This window comes from Elephas maximus, chromosome 1 (genome assembly GCF_024166365.1).
Source record: "Elephas maximus indicus isolate mEleMax1 chromosome 1, mEleMax1 primary haplotype, whole genome shotgun sequence".
NCBI lineage: Eukaryota > Metazoa > Chordata > Mammalia > Proboscidea > Elephantidae > Elephas > Elephas maximus.
The window spans coordinates 209,358,179-209,374,971 of NC_064819.1; the positions used below are offsets into that span (position 1 = coordinate 209,358,179).

At 39.0% G+C, this 16,793-nt stretch overlaps 1 long non-coding RNA gene across 2 annotated transcripts in view; it reads left to right on the plus strand.

Moving 5' to 3' along the window:
* Positions 1-12,216, plus strand: part of LOC126086174 (uncharacterized) — a 168,328-nt gene extending 156,112 nt beyond the window's left edge. For both annotated transcript variants that reach the window (XR_007519421.1, XR_007519422.1), the window contains one exon: positions 11,943-12,216. This is a non-coding gene — a long non-coding RNA (uncharacterized LOC126086174). The remainder of the gene's footprint in view (positions 1-11,942) is intronic.
* Positions 12,217-16,793: the final 4,577 nt, after the last annotated feature.

The window sequence follows — 16,793 nt, forward strand, 5'->3', positions numbered from 1 at the left end:
CATCTTTGGCAATATCAGGGAAGTTTTCTGCCAACAAATCTTCAACAATTTTTTCAGTATTTTCTGTTATCCCTCCCTGTTCTGGTACTCCAATCACTTGTAGATTATTTCTCTTGATAGAGTCCCACATGATTCTTAAGGTTTCTTCATTTTTTTTTAATTCTTTTATCTGGTTTTTCTTCAAATATATTGTTGCCAAGTGATTTATCTTCGAGTTCAGGAATTCTAGCTTCTACTTGCTCAATTCTGCTCCTCTGACTTTCTATTGAGTTATCTCATTCTGTAATTTTATTGTTAATCTTCTGAATTTCTGATTGCTGTCTGTCTGTGGATTTTTCCAGCTTATTAAACTTTTCATTATGTTCCTGAATTATCTTTCTAATTTCTTCAGTTGCTTTATCTCTGTGTTCCTTGGCTTATTCTGCATATTGCCTCATTTCCTTCCTGATGTCTTGAAGGTTTCTGTATATTAAACTTTTGTATTCTGCATCTGGTAACTCCAGAAATGCTCTTTCATCTAGAAGATCCCTGTATTCTTTGTTTTGAGAGCCTGTTGAGTTGATCATGGTCTGTTTCTTTATGTGACTTGATATCGACTGTTGTCTCTGAGCCATCTATAAGTTATCATTATTAGTTTCTGCTTGCTTACTGTGTCGTAGCTCCTTGCTTTGTTTTGTTTTGGTATACCCCTATGGGTTGCTTGAGTGAGCTAGCTTGATTATTTTTGCCTTTGGAGCTCTGATGTCCTGACCCCAGATGGCTAGAGCTGTTATCAGGTATGCCAATCTAGGATTCCATTCCATATCCTTGTATGAATTCAGCTAAGGCTTCCAGGTAGCTGATCATCAAATGTGTGATACAGGCTCTGTCCTACAGTGTTAGAGGGGCAGGGGTGATTGGCATATATACCAGTATTTGACTGCAGCAAGGGGTCATGCTCTGAACATGGCAGGGGGCTGAGAACTGACCCCTGAGTATCTCTGAGGAAAGCGCATCCCTGTTGCCTACAGCATGCAGGTGGGTGGGTTCTGCAGATGGACCATGGGCACCCAAAGTTTTTGGTTGTAAGGACTGGGAGGTACCAGTTATCTTTGGGCCCCTGTCACGGGTGGCTGGGTGACCTGAGTGGAGGTACTAGTCCTTAGGTCCCTGATGTGGGTAGGTAAAAAGGACCTTGTTTAATAGGCAAAGCAATGTCAAACATCAAACACCCACCTCTCCACCACACAGCTGAAATGGTTGAAGTTTGCCAACAAGGGCCTATTCTCCTGAAATAGGCCCACACAGACCCATGCAGAAGGTAAAGGTGCTTAAAGTCCATGGACAGTTTATGCCTGGACAGGAGCAGCTTCTGTCCTGAGCTCCCCCATTTAGTGGAGCTAGAAAATTATCTTTTCCTCCAATTGCATACTTTTTCCTTCCCCAAGGCCGGGAGGATGGCTGTAGGTGCTCAACAATGCCTATCTTAGGCCCAGGGAATTCAGCCGCTGAAGCCGGCTTGGGACTCGGGGGGACAGTAAAACATACGCAACTACTTGGCTTTTGCCAAGAGCGCTTTTCTTCTCAGATTCTTGAGGTGTGAGTAGGCTGTGTGGCTGTCTACTATTTCTCCCCGAGGAAACTGCGACAGAACACTAGTACCGGCCCGCCGCCGCCACTCCGGATATGGTGCTTGAGGGCTCCTGCGATTCAGGTGTGGTAACTCCTGTCCGCTTCTGAACGATCTCTTTGTCCCCTTGCCCATCAGTTTATTTTCTTAGCTTGCCTTTGAAGCTCAGGGCTCCCAGCTTTTCACAAATATACTCGTTTCACTTGCTTTTTCAGGTCTTTATTGTAAAGAGGGCTCGCTGGAAGCGTCTGTCTATTCCACCAACTTGGCTCTGCCTCTGTAGCTGTTCTTGCATGTTCGATTTTTTCTTATGAATTTTAGAATCCACTTGTCTAACTTCAGCAAAAATTTATTGGGATTGCATTAAATTACATGCTAATTGGGAAGAACTGCTATCTTTGTGATATTGAGTCATCTTATGCAAGAACAAGGGAAATCTCCATGTTTTGAAGTCTATTTTTGTGTTTTTCAGGAATATTTTAAAGTTTTAAATTTTTTCTCATGTAAGTTTTGTGTATTTCTTGTTAAGTTTATAGTTACTGTATGTGTCTTTTAAACTTTTGTTAGAAATATATAACACAATGTTATCTTTTCTCTCTTTCACAAGCATTCTTTTTTTAGTTATTGTTCATATGTTTGAAGGCTACTGATTTTTACATGTTAATTTTATACCCTGATATTTTACTGAATTACTTGTGGATTGTGTTTTATCACTGAACTGCTAAGATTTTCCAGAGATTCCATCACATCACCTGCAACCAGAAATAATTCAACTCTTATTTGCCAATTTTTATGCCATGTGTGTCTGAAATCCCCTTCTGACCTTTTGTACTCTTCAGTATTGTGCTTGCTGTTATATGGACCTCAAGTTACCTTTGTCTTTTCTTTTTCAGTAGCATACCCGAAGGAATACAAGTGTGATATGCTATAGGCTCCACACCCCACTTGGCATGATCCTAGTGACAGCATTACCTATAACAAGAAATGTGTCAGCATGTCTTCAATTGAAGTTGTCACCTTCATGCTCAAACCAGGTCTTCCACCTTATTTCTAGGTTTTCCCTGTCTGTTCCCCAAACCTTGGCCTTAGCTCTGACTTTTCTTTTCCCTTCTATCGCTTCTACATCATATCAACTACCAGTTCATGCAGATTTCACTTCAGCAGCCTTAGTTCCTTTTCTTCCTGCAATAGATGCTATGGTGCTCCACCCAGATCCCTCCTATGGGACCCAGACATTCTTTTATTCCAGCTACTTGAAGTGTTGCTGGCTTGTAGTTCATGCCTGAGTTATTCCCTAGGAAGTGTCTTCAGCAGCCGAAGGGCTCTGCTTCCCTCAAGGTCACGTCCTGTCCTGCACTCAATCCAATGCCTAGTTCACTTGATGGATATAAAGTCCTTGACGCATTGTTTCAATACGAAACCTCTAAAGGGCCCTCTCAGCTTCACAATGTCACATGGGATTGGCTCAGCCCTTTGCTACAACTGCATGTAAATTAAACTTCTTCCTCTGCCCAATCCTACCTTCCTTATTGCCTAAAAGATGTGTCTGAGAGCACTCCTCAATAAACTTCCTGCATAAATATCTCAGAGTCTCAGATTATGTTTCCTGGGGAATCCCACCTATGATATCTCTTTTTTCATATGTACTGCCACCATCCATTAAAGAGCCCATTAGTTCTTATTTAGAACTTTGCGAAAAGCCTTATAACTGGTTTCTCTGCACACTGGCTTCCCTTCTATAATCATTGTATATACTGTACAGTTACACAAACAAATTATTTGTCCTACAGCACAGCTCTAATGATGATATTCCTGCTCAAAAATCTTTAGTGGTGCCCCAGATTATTTATTTAGGGTCTTACTCATTACTGTGATCTTTATGCTTCTTCCTTGTTTGTTGTTGTTAGCTGCTGTTGAGTCTTCCGCTGACTCATGGTAACCTTGGGCACAATGGAATTGGACCGTTGAGATCATAGGGTTTTCATTGGCTAATATTTGGAGAGTGCTCAGGAAGCTCCGCTGAAATCTCTCCAGCATCGTAGTGATGTGCAAGTCTCTGTTGACGGACAGGTGGTAGCTGTGCTTGAAGGGCATTGGTCAGGAATCAAACCTGACTCTCCCACATGTAAGGTAAGAATTCTACCACTGGACCACCACTGCCCCTGACTTCCTAGTTTGGTCTCTACTATTTTCACCTATCATCCTCTACTCTAGTATAAGTATACTGTGCTCCATTTAAAGTCACTGCTTGCTGTTCTCCAAATCTACTGTAAAAATTTCTCCTTACAGTTTTCTTTCTTCTATTATCTCTTCTGATTTCAACCATATTTCAAGGTCTATCTCAAACACTGTGTCCTCCAGGAAGACTTTCCTTATATCTCAACCAAATGCCATCTCTTCTTCTAGTCATCCCAGGGCATTTCGTACTTCTTCGTGGTATCTACTTGATTATATTTACTTGTGTACTCGTTTCACTTCTCTTCTCCACCATGTCACCTGCACTGACATTATCTTCAGAACAAGATTTTTCCTCAATTTTCTTTGTATCAACTAAAGCAGCAAGCATAGTCCTTAATACTGGAGTTCAAAAAAATCACTAATAAATTCAGCTGAATTCGAGCTGCCAGTTTGTTTGACATTCACATGGATGCTTTTTCTTTTCCAGCTTCTCAAGTTTGGGGGAGATAGGCTTCAGATGTGGAGCAATATTTGGCTTAAGTTTTTTTCTGATGGAATCCCACTTACACTATCTTTCCTGGCCCAGTTTTCACTGGGAAAAAAACAATTCTTGAAGATTCTCCAAGAAAACGTCTAAAGCTAAGGACTAAATGGTGCCACCATAGGATAATGGCTGTGTCCTAGGAGAGATAGTCAGGAACTGTCAGGAATTCCTGAGGGTGGAGAGGAGAACAATGAGACCATGTAATCAGATGATGTGACATCAAATCCATGGTGCAATTCAAAACACAGCTGTGAGGCTGGGACCTGGAACCAATCATGAGTCTCCTTCTCTTCTGTTTCCATCCTACAATTGAGGTGATGTAGGTTTTGGTTTCCTTATTCTGCACAGCCAACTTCACTCTTATCAAGATTCAACTTTTCTTTTTCCACACACCATAGCCTCATCTTATTCACCAACACCTCTTTCCCAGCCAAGTGAGAATAGTGATGTTTTCCAAAGCACTCTTGACTGATACTTGATATTTCCCATGATACTCAAATTAGAGACCGTGAAAATAGCTATTAATTAAAAATAAACTTTCTGGTGTTAAAGGTAATATTTATGTAGGCAATCTGTGGAGAAATAATTGAATGGCACATCATATAACTCAAGGCATTTTTTAATTTTACCCATCTATTTCATCCTATTTCTTGGAGTAAGCCAACTACAAGTAGTACAGCACTGTGAAATTTAATTTCTCTTTTTTGGGCTATAGGTGTTGGGTTTTCAGCAAGCAGAGTGCGGTTATGACTGGATAATCCAGTACAAGGTTGTGTTTACGTAGAATCTTTCACTGAAGGAACTTTGAGTGCTTCATAAATATTGCCTCATGAATCCTTCTACCATCCCTAATTGGTGAGTGGAGTTATTATCCTCATTTAACTAATGGAACAATTAGAAAAGAGAGACCTAGGGCTTCCTATTTACCAGGCAATGGTTTATGTGACCATACAAATGTGATCTATATAGCCTTTTGATTCTTGATGCTATAACTGTATGCATATAAATTATATATTCCCATTCTGGTTTTATGCTACTAACAGTTTTCTTTGCTCGTACATCAGACTGTTAAAAATTTATTGTCTAGGAACTTTCACAAATGCCCTCTATTACCTGGTATGATTCTTTAAACTTCCACAAAGCTTTTGCTATCCTAGTAGTTCTACTGTAATCAGCCTTTGTTTTTTTCCCATTTATCCAGAGGTTACATTTCATGTCATCTCAAACACCAGAGATATAGCCACATGCCACATTTAAACTCTATGTGGGCAATAGCTGTCATAAAGCCCATGGACCTTGCTTTGTAGAAGACAGGGTTAGTGCAGTCACCCAAGCAATATGTGTGGAATAAAGCAAAGAATAATAGGATAATCCAGTAACATCAGTAAGAAATGACAGCTGAGAAAGGAGGAAGAGAATAGAGGATTCTAAGAAGCATCTACTATGGTGGAGAGAATATATGGAGAATTGTGAGTATTCTCAGAAGACAAGCTGATTAAATGATACAAACTAGTTATTAAGTCTTATTTCTAGTCCTTTAGTACAGTAGTTTGGGGGTGTTCTCTCCTTACATAGCTCTGAGAGAAGAAACAAAATGGCGGTGGTAAACATCCAGAGTTAACGTAATGTGATCATAGTTCTTAGGTTCAGTTAGAATTAAGTTATATTCTGTATGTCTATGAGGCAAGACATTTGTAATTCTGTCTTAAAGATTAATATCAGAAATGGTTAAAAGAAGAAAAAATGCCTGAAGCAATATATGTCAGAAAATGAATAGAGCCTCATTCCTCTCAAAAGGGAATGAGGAATGAGTTTGTCTTTTATCCAACATGAATATAGAGTCTTACCCAATCAGTGGGTAAGGTATAAGCTGACCCTCTGACAATTGTCAGAAGGTCTTGACATTGCTATTGGTGATCTGTTGACAGGAACACCTGGTAATAGCAGCAGAGGTGAGGGGTTACCAGAAAAGAAAGCATGATGTCCTCATGGAGGTAGTGCATGGTTGCCAGAAAGCAGAAGAAAGGGTGCCATTAATTGGCCCTTGGTAAGTTTCAGGCTCTACATTTTATGGACTCTACTGGAATGGAATAAAGATGAAAAAGAGGGTCAGTTTGACCATCTGCTTTATTTCCTTACACAAACAGACACCAAGGAGAAAACATGATTGCACCATTTCTTCAGTCCTGCACCTGAGTCTATAAAATCGCAACATATTTTGGACCTGGAACTCATTGGATCATTCGTCATCTTTCCAAATAATTTCTGGCTCTCAGAGCAGTTGAAAAACATGTTTTGGAGAGTCTGTGAAACATTCTGGGTGGGGTAGTTTCTAAAAGGCTCAGTCTTAAACACAAAGCAGAGTTTTAAGGCCAGTGATTAGTACTGATGCAACAACTTCACAGCTATGCTGAATATATGTAGTGTTAGGAATGCTCTAAACCCATGCTGGGTTAAGACACATCTTTCATCATACGTTGACAGAAGAGGGCTAACTAGTGTGTGTTACACATTTTTAATCTTTGTGCAAATCAACTCAGTTTCTGGGAAAATCAGTTGATAATAAAAATTTATATGCATTTCCCTTTTAACATAAAAAATTATGAAATATTTCATACATGCAAATAATAAATCTAAAGTAAGAATAAGTGATACCAATAATATTTATACCCCTGTGTTTACCACCTAGCTTAAGAAAGACAAATTTTCAAATCCCTTTGAAGCTCTCTGAGTTATTTCTCACTCTCGCGCACTCTAGAGGTAACTACAGTCATGCACTCCATAATGTCCTTCTGGGCAAAGTCCAATTGCAGATACAGAGAAAGTATAGGGAGCCAAACATGTAAAGGCCTGAGAAGTGGGGATGATAGGTAGAGGGAGATTCATGATTTTTTTTTTTCCCCCAGATACGCACTTTCAAATGGTGGTGAAAGTTCAAGAAATATGAGAAAAAAAATTCTGTTACATTTAGTGACATAGTGTCCATGCATGTCTTGGCATCTGCTGTTTTCTAGTCTCTTCTTTATAGTGTAAATTGGCTCTGAGAAGATGAGAAGAGTTGGGATTTAGAGTATAGGTGAAGAAACTGGCTTAAGGCAGGAGGGATTGCATCGGTTTCACTGTAACTATAGGAAATTTATGCAACTGTTGGTTTGACGGTTTCTATTTACTCTGAGAAGTGGAAGAGAGTTGAAAATGGAACATTTGAGGAAAGTGAAGGTTTGAAATTTCCATTGAGAAATTTGTACCAGCAAGAGGCAAAAGAGAAGTACCAGTTTAGAAGGGAAACAAAAGGTTATTAAACAGCAGAAGATGGGAAATCACTAAATGCTTTTGCTTGCGATTTAAGCACGATCACACAGAGTCCAAATCACATACTGTCCTAGTTCACAGAATGAATCGTGGACCTTAAGCGATACATGATTGTCTTGTACTGTCTTGAATTTGTGCTTGTCATTCTCATGTTTTTCTTTACTGTTTGACCACACCTATGTAGCCCTAATAACCTTGTAAGAAAGGTGTAATATTATATTTGCTCTTCTGTGGTTTATTTTGTCCAGAATTTTATTTGTGAGATTCAATCGTATTGATGCACGTAGCTGATTAATTTTTTCTGTTGTAGTAATCAATTGTATAAATATACCAAGATTGATTTGTTTACTCTTTTTCAATTGACAGCCAGGTTGTTCCCAGGCTACCAGGAACGTTCTTGTGTATGTGTCCTGGTGTTCACAAGCAAGATTTTTCTCTAGGGTGTAGAAAGTGGAATTTATGGTTAGTGGAATATGAGTATCTGAAAAAGTAAAGATAATGCCAAATTGTTTTTCAAAGTTGGTGAATCTATTCACACTCCTACCAATAGTGGATGTGAGTCTTTACTGTTCCACATTCTCTCCAACCTTTGGGATAGTGCGACTTTTACATCCTTGCCAATTCAGTGGGGGTGAAATGGTATCTTGTTGTGGATTGATTATTATTTTCCATGGTTGCTAAAAATGTTGAGCTTCTGATTATATGTTTATTGGCCACTCATGTTTCCTCTTTGGTCAAATGTCTGTTCATTTTGTCTGTATTTTGCCATTAGGTTGTTGACTTTTTCTTGTCTGTTTTTAGGAGTTCTTTATATATACTGGATATGAACGCTTTGTTATGTGTGTTGCAAAGATCTAGTTTGTTGTTTGCCTTTTCAATTTCTTTTGATAGGGTCTGTTATCTTCTTTAATATTCTCACCTAGGTAAACAAATATTCTCTGCTTAGTATTTAAAGAAGTAAAAATAGATCAATTATAATACTTAGATTTTTATTCAAGCATAAACATTAGAAATGGTTCATTTGTGTTAATTATCTTAAAAGGCAAAATGGTAGGAATATGATTCCTGACAGACTCTCCAGAGGAATCTGTTGAGATGACAACATACTAGTTTTAACCAAATAGATTCACTCATTTATTTAGCTGAATCCTGTCATCATTAAGGGCATATCTAAAAAGCCTAGAAAAGTCAAATAGTGGCACATTTCTCTCCTCCAAGCATTATATTTCTGGAAAAAGTAGTCTGCACATGTCTCCTTTTTCTTATAATCACTCCTTATCCTTTGTTGATCTAGCTTCCTTCATGACTCCCTTGGAAACTGATCTTTCAAAGGTTGCAGTAACCTTGTAATTTCCAAATTGAATGGCCTCCTATTTAGAGTTGCCATATTTAGCAAATTAAAACAGAACATTCAGTTAAATTTGAATTTCAGATACACAATGAATACTTTTTTTAGTATAAGTATGACTCAAAGATTAATATTTCATGGGACACACTTATACCAAAAAATTATCATTGTTTATCTGAAACTCAAACTCAATTAGACATCCAGAATTTTATCTGGCAACCCTACTCTTATTAATGGCTTCTCTTTGTAGCACATTTCTAGTTCTACTCAACAATTCTCTGATCCTTACCGTACTCCTTTTCAACCACTATGTTAAATATAGATGTTTCCAAGGTTCATGACCTTTTTTTATTTCCTCTGTCTACATTTCTTTTTTTGGAGATATTATTCACTCTTAGCATTCAAATATTTTTATGCCAATAATGCAAAAGCCTAAAGCCTATGTATTTCCCTAGAATTTCAGACCTGAATTTCCAACTTGAGCATTTCCACATGAGTAACAAAATGATACTTTAAGTTCCACATGTCTGAAACCAAAACTGTCTTTCTCCCTGCCACATCAAACTTCCTCCCTATTTTATTTTGGTTCATGACATCACCAAATTCTCAGTCATGTACATTAAACAACTTCTCTTTTATCTTTAATTTTATCCTCAGTCCAGTATTGTTTTCTCCACAACCCTCACTTTTCCTCTCCCCGTACACATTCGATCCAGCACGAAGTGCTGTCAATGACTCAAGTATTTATATTAATAATTCTCTTGTGGTGATTGTAATGATGGAATGAAACAAAGATGTGGGAATTTTGGTATTTAGTTTGTGTGGCACACTTATAGAACAGTGAGCTGTGATTACATTGTTTTCTACTCAAATGTTCCACAAGTCTCCAGGCCTGAGAGTCCCTCCTTCTGTTCTCCTAGGCAGGGGATTGGGGAAGAAGCTGGTGGCTAACATAAATTATCCTGCTGAGGAGAGTTTAGAGCCTTGGAGAATGGCTTTGATGAGAGAATCTAACTCTGAGGGAAAAGAGAAGGTCAGGCTCCAGAGAAAAACTTTAGAATGGGCCCCGGGGCTCTTCCTCCTTTCTATCACGCAATCCCACTTTTCTTCTCTTTCCTTCCCTAATCTCCCATTACACACTCCCAACTTCCCCTGGAAATTTTCCCAACTTCCCCTGTCCCCTGGAAGGAAATGCAAGAGACCAATAAACATAAACCCCAGAAATGGAAATTAAAGCAAGCAACAATAAAATACCTTGGAAAAGTTTCAAACAGGTGAGGGATGTGGTCAAAGCCTTTCTAAATAAACATGCTTTTGTTTGATTTGAAAATTTAATTGTAGCAAGAGTTTCAAGATGTAAATGATCTGAATTACAGATTTTCAATAACTTGGAAATAAGAGTAGTATACTATAAACAATGGTACCATTTAGTATTTAAAAACAGTACAGTATGACAAAAACCAGAATTCCTAAAATGAATATTGCAGTCGTTGTTGTTAGGTGCTGTCAAGTTGTTTCCAACTCATGGTGACCCTATGTACAACAGAACAAAACATTGCACATCCTCTGCAATCCTCACAATCGTTTCTATATTTTAGCCCATTGTTGCAGCCACTGTGTCAGTCGTCTTTTCAAGGGTCTTCTTTTTCTCTGACCCTCTACCTTACCAAGCATGAGGTCCTTCTCCAGAAACTGGTCCCTCCTGATAACGTCCAAAGTATGTGAGACGAAGTGTCGCCATCCTTGCTTCTAAGGAACATTCGGGCTGTACTTCTTCCAAGACAGATTTGTGTGTTCTTCTGGCAGTCCATTATATATTCAATATTCTTTGCCAACATGTAATTCAATGGCATCAATTCTTCTCCCTTCTTCTGTATTCATTGTCCAGCATATGAGGCGATTGAAAATACCATGGCTTGGGTCAGGTGCACCTCAGTCCTCAAAGTGACAATTTTTACTTCTTAACACTTTAAAGAGGTCTTTTGCAGCAGATTTTCCCAGTGCAATACGTCATCTGATTTCTTGACTGTTGCTTCCCTGGACATTGATTGTGGATCAAGTAGAATGAAATCCTTGACAACGTCAATGTTTTCTCCATTTATCATGCTGTTGTAATCATTACTCCATTTAAAGCTCAAAGTCATCGCTTTAGGTGTTGTTGTTATTAGGCATCATGGGGTCCATTTTCAACTCATAGTGACTCCATATGACAGAGCAGAACTGCCTCATAGGATTTTTTTGGACTATAATCTTTAGGGAGCAGATCACCAGGCCTTTCTTCTGTGGTACCGGTGCCACTTGCTGGTTTTCAGTGACCAACCTTTTGGTTAGTAGGTGAGTTTTAACTGTTGCCCGAGCGTCACTCCTTATTGCTTTAGGTATTGACGTTCAATTCTTCGTTCATTATCCACCTTAAAAGTCATTTTCTTCTTGATTTCTTCATCTGTGTTAACAGTCAATCCTGGACTCAGGTAAGTTTGCATTTCAATTTAGTCCTTCCTTTATGTGGCTGTACAAGTCTGTGTCCCCTCCTGGATTATCAAGCCTTTAGGGGAAGAGACCATGTCCTATTGTTTTTATACCTCCATTGTTCTTTGCACTGGGTTGTGCTCAAAAACTGTTGTCTTGAGCCTCACTTAACCTTAAAGCAAATAATAAATAATTCATTTTGCTCAGTTTGACCAGCATGGGTGATGTAGATACAATAAGCTATATATAGATATATTAGTAAAATAAATTGATAATACATGCTATCTCCAAAAATGTACCTTTATAATCTGTCTTTGAGTACAAATGAATTCAAGTTTTGGAAAACACTTAAAAATTTTAAAAGAGAGAGTTGCATACTGGAGCACTAAAGACTTATTTAAAAAGCATGGGTCTATAAACACTCTTCCCACTAAACAAGCAAAGGTTATTTTTAAATGATGGATCTTTCTGTTATCTTGCAGTTCAGAAGAATGATCCCCTGCAAGGACAGAGTTTGAGAAACATGAATGTGGCCTTTTCTTCAAAGAACTCAGATGTGTATTATCCTGGATTCCGATTTATACATGTAGAAACTGAAGACATTAAACAACGTGCCTAAAGGGAGTTATTGACTAGAGCTGGGGAAAGACTCCCAGCTTGTGCCGTAACCCATAGACCCTGTTGACAGAAGTCAGGCTCTGCCGGCTGTTTTGTAAGTGCAATGTTAGCAAACAATAAAGCCACATCTGCTACAGACTTGACCGAGAAATCAGTTTTTTAGGAGCACAAATGACCTGGGAGAGAGGAAGTAAATCTGAGAAAGATGAGACCCTACGGTTGCTAAGGTTTGTATTAGAGACTTGCAGAAATGAACATTTACTCCCAAGAGTGCTCAGGGAACATCCGAGCCACCACAATTATTCCTGCACAAAACCTCTCTATTACTTGCTTCTAACTAGCCTAGTTTTCTAGTTATCTGACATGGACATAGCTTTACTGATAACAAGAGTGAGGAGGGTGCAGGAGCTGTGCCCAGTGTGGGGGAAAGGTATGTGGAAATAAACTCAGAGATAAAAAATAAGCTTGGTATTAATGGGGTGTTTTAAAGAATGTTCCCCCATCATGTGACTAAAAAAAAAGGAAGCATGCCATTTAGGTCATTGCTAGAATATTGAATTGCTAACATCGGCTTTTCACAGTTTGGATAAAATATGCAACCAAATCCCAACTAACACTCATTGCGAAAACACATATTGAAAATCCTTTTTTCATTCAGAGCAGACAATCTAGAAGCACTGTTTTGGCCACAAGAATGTGTCCCTATTAAAATGACACCAGAGCCCCAGACTAGAGCGGTGCTTTAACTTGCCACACAAGAGCTGGGATTTTTACTTTGTTTCACATTCCTCACAAGGCTCCGTTTTGAAGCTTTTAGGCAAGAGGTGATGCGGGGACAGCATTGTATTGATAAAGATTTCAAAGCTGAGGAGTTTCCCACTGACTGACCTATTTTACCACGGATGTGTTATGTACTGCAGAAAGTTTCACGCACACAGCAAATTCATTAAGGCATGGCATTCTTACGTACGGATGTGTGTGTGTGTGTGTATAAAGTATATACATATAAATAAGTGCATACTTTTGCTGGAAGACTGAATAATCTGAGTTTCATCAATTATTTATGCATTTTAATAAGAGATCATGGCTAATACCATTAAGAATCCGCTTTTTAAATCCAGAATTTTATTTTTCTGTCTTGTTGAATTTTTTTTTTATTGTGCTTTAAGTGAAAGTTTACAGCTCAAGTTAGTTTCTCATACAAAAATTTATACACACATTATTATGTGACCCTAGTTGCTCTCTCTGTAATGTGACAGCACGCTCCTTCTTTCCACCCAGGATTTCCTGTGTCCATTCGACCCAGCTCCCTGTCCCCTTCTGCCTTCTCATCTCACCTCTGGACAGGAGCTGCCCATTTAGTCTCGTGTATCTACTTGAAAGAAGAAGCACATTCTTCATGAGTATCATTTTATATCTTATAGTCCAGTCTAATCTTCGTCTGAAGAGTTAGTTTCGGGAATGCTTTTAGTTCTGGGTTAATAGAGAGACCGGGGGCCATGTCTTCCGGGGTTCCTTCAGTCTCAGTCAAACCATTAAGTCTGGTCTTTTTACTAGAATTTGAGTTCTGCACCCTACTTTTCTCCTGCTCTGTCAGGGACTCTCTGTTTTGTTCCCTGTCAGGGCAGTCATTGGTGGTAGCCAGGTACCGTCTAGTTCATCTGGTCTCAGGCAGATAGAGTCTCTGGTTTAAGTGGCCCTTTCTGTCTTTTGGGCTAATATTTTCCTTAAGTCTTTGGTGTTCTACATTCTGCTTTGCTCCAGGTGGGTTAGGATCAGTTTGATGTATCTTTCATGGCCACTCTCTAGCTTTTAAGGCCCCAGACGTGACTCACCAAAGTGGGATGTGGAACATTTTCTTAATAACCTTTGGTATGCCAATTGACATAGATGTCCCCTGAAACTATGGTCTCCAGGCCCCTGCCCCTGCTACTCTGTCCCTCGAAGTGTTTGGTTATATTCAGGAAACTTCTTAGCTTTTGGTTTAGTTCAGTTGTGCTGACTTCCCTTATGTTGTGTAAATCCAGAATACTTTTGGAAAAGAGAACTCATTTTAACATTCCAGAACAAAACAGGTGTTAACTGTGGTAAATACGATGTGCCAGATTCTCTCTGTTATCAGCACCTTTCGAGCCATAAAAAGGTACTTAAGAAGCTCTGTCAGTTCTGTTAGGCCACTAATACATTAGTGTACTAAATAGCCTAAGGATTGATGTGACCATTAAACGTGCCTAACTTACAACTCAGAGTAAGTTATATACCAGCTGAACCTAATGCAATATAAAGTCACTGCCTAAATCTCAGAAATATCAAATGGTTGTTCACTTGAGGAATTTAAGAATAATAGTAGAGGAATAAGTTCCACCCATCTATCAATCACTTACGGATTCTTTTATTTAACACGTTTTTATTGAAGGCCTACTCTGAGCTAGACACTGTTTTATGTTCTCGTGTAGAATGTTGTATAACTTCGACAAGTCTTTCTTTTAGGAGTCGATATTTAGTGAAGAGGACAGTGCAATAAAAATTATATACTTAAAGAAAAAGACAATTTCCATCAATGATAAGTGGTATAAAAAATAAAATGGGACAACTTATTTTGTGGGAGGGTCAGGAAACCCTTCTGAGTTCCAAATAATAAAAATAAGCTATCTATGTGCAAGTCTATAGGGTCGCTGTAAGTCGGGATCACCTCGATGGCAAGTTTTTGTTTTTAATGTGAAAGTCTGGGAAGTCCTTCGATGGTGCAAATGGCTAATGTGCTCAGCTGCTAACCAAAAGTGGGAGGTTCCAGTCCATCCAGAGGTGCCTCAGAAGAAAAGCCTGGCAGTCTACTTCTGAAAAATTATCCATTGAAAACCATATGAAACGCAGTTCTACTCTGACTCACATAGGGTCGCCATGAGTTGGAATGGACACAATGGCAATTGGTGGTATTGGTGAAGGTCTGGGGAGTGAGTGATCCAGGCCAAGTGAACAGTAAGTTTAGGCCTTGAGGCAAGGGTGAACATAGAGAAACTGGAGAGAGGCAGGGGCCTGTGGTATAGGATGAGGACAGAGAGGTGGGTAGGAACACTTCTTATTAAGCCCACTGCCATCATGGTAGAAAGCCTGGATTTCTGGGGCAAAGAGCTACTGGAGGATTTTAAGCAGGCCACAACCTGATTTATATTTTGAAATTTTCCTCGGATTACTGTGTGGAAAACCATTGTGAGGAAAAGAATTAGGATCCTAGATGAGGGTCTACTGCTATAGTCCAGAGGACAGATGCTGAGGGCTCACACTGGGGGTTACCAATGGAGACAGAGAGAAGGATCAATGAGTGGAATCAGGATGTGTTTTGCAGGTAAAACCCATAGGATATTGGGTTGAGAGAAAAAGCAGACTCTAAGGTGGCTTATACATCTAGGTAATGGTGGTGCCATTTACTGACATGAGGAGTTGAAGAAGGAACAGTCGGGATGGGGGGAGATGGGGATGATGACAGGTTGGGACAGAATCCAGAGTGCTGTTGGTTAAGTTATATTTGAGATGGTAATGGAATATTCAGTTGAGGTTAGTGATCTGGGGGAGAAAAAGCAGGATTGTTGGTTGATCAATAAACAGAGGATGGGGGAAAACCGGTGGGAATTCAAAAGGGGCCTAAAATGTCCTTACCAAAGCTTTGAAACCCTTCTACCTAAGTCAGCTTCCTTCTGTCTTATCTTGAAAATCCTCTCTCTCTCTCTCTCTTTTTTCCTAAGAGGGATGAGTGCCTTGGCCAAAGAAGTCAGGACAATTGGGAAATGTTTGTAGACTCCACTATAAAAACACAGTTTCAGCACAACATCCACACCCACCCCTGCAGTGCACCTTCCCCTCTGGTCTGTTTTTCTCTTCTTCATTTTGAACTACATTCCATCGACAAATGGGCAAGGAAGAGAGCTGGTTGTACTTGTATTGCTCATTCCACTCATCCTTCCAGGAGAACAGGCTGTATGTTTATAACAAACCAGTAAAACTTTGGGTGGGAACTGTTTTTTCTTTTTTCTCTGTTATCAGAATGTAGCCAGACTTAAAGAAGACTGGTTATCTATTAGTCATTTGGTATTCTAAACATGTGGGTGTGGACTCCCCACCTGCCTGTGGCTTCCCTCAATTGTAACCAAGTTTGTCCCAAATAAGTTGCCTAAATGCAGGAGAGATCATATTTTTTGACTGTTCAATCCAAAATGCAATGCTTAGGTTAGAAAATTAATTATATTGTAAATTCCTAAAGGACAGCACTGACATTTTCTAAGAAGTATAACAATAAAGTAGAATGACTACTTTAAAAATGAATACAACAAAACATAAACTCAGTAATGAGCTGGCTTAAAGTCACTTAGGGAAACAATACAAATCCAAGAATTTTTTAGAGCCTTTAAAAAAAGTTTTTCAGGAACACTTTTGTTTGCACAGGTGGAAATTATTCTTTTTATTGACATTTCTCATTTTTGATCAAAACTCATTTATGATAATAATAATAATAAAAATCACAGACTTGAGAGAGTCACAGACTGGAGTCAACCCCAAGCTCTGCTACCTTCTGTGTTTCTGACCTTGGCAGAGTACTTCTCAGAATTTTCATTTACTCAGCTACCAAAATGGGAAAATTAAAACAGCCTCTAAAAATATGAATGCCTTGTACCCAGCAAGTCTACTTCTAGGAAATTATCTTAAGGAAATAATTGTAG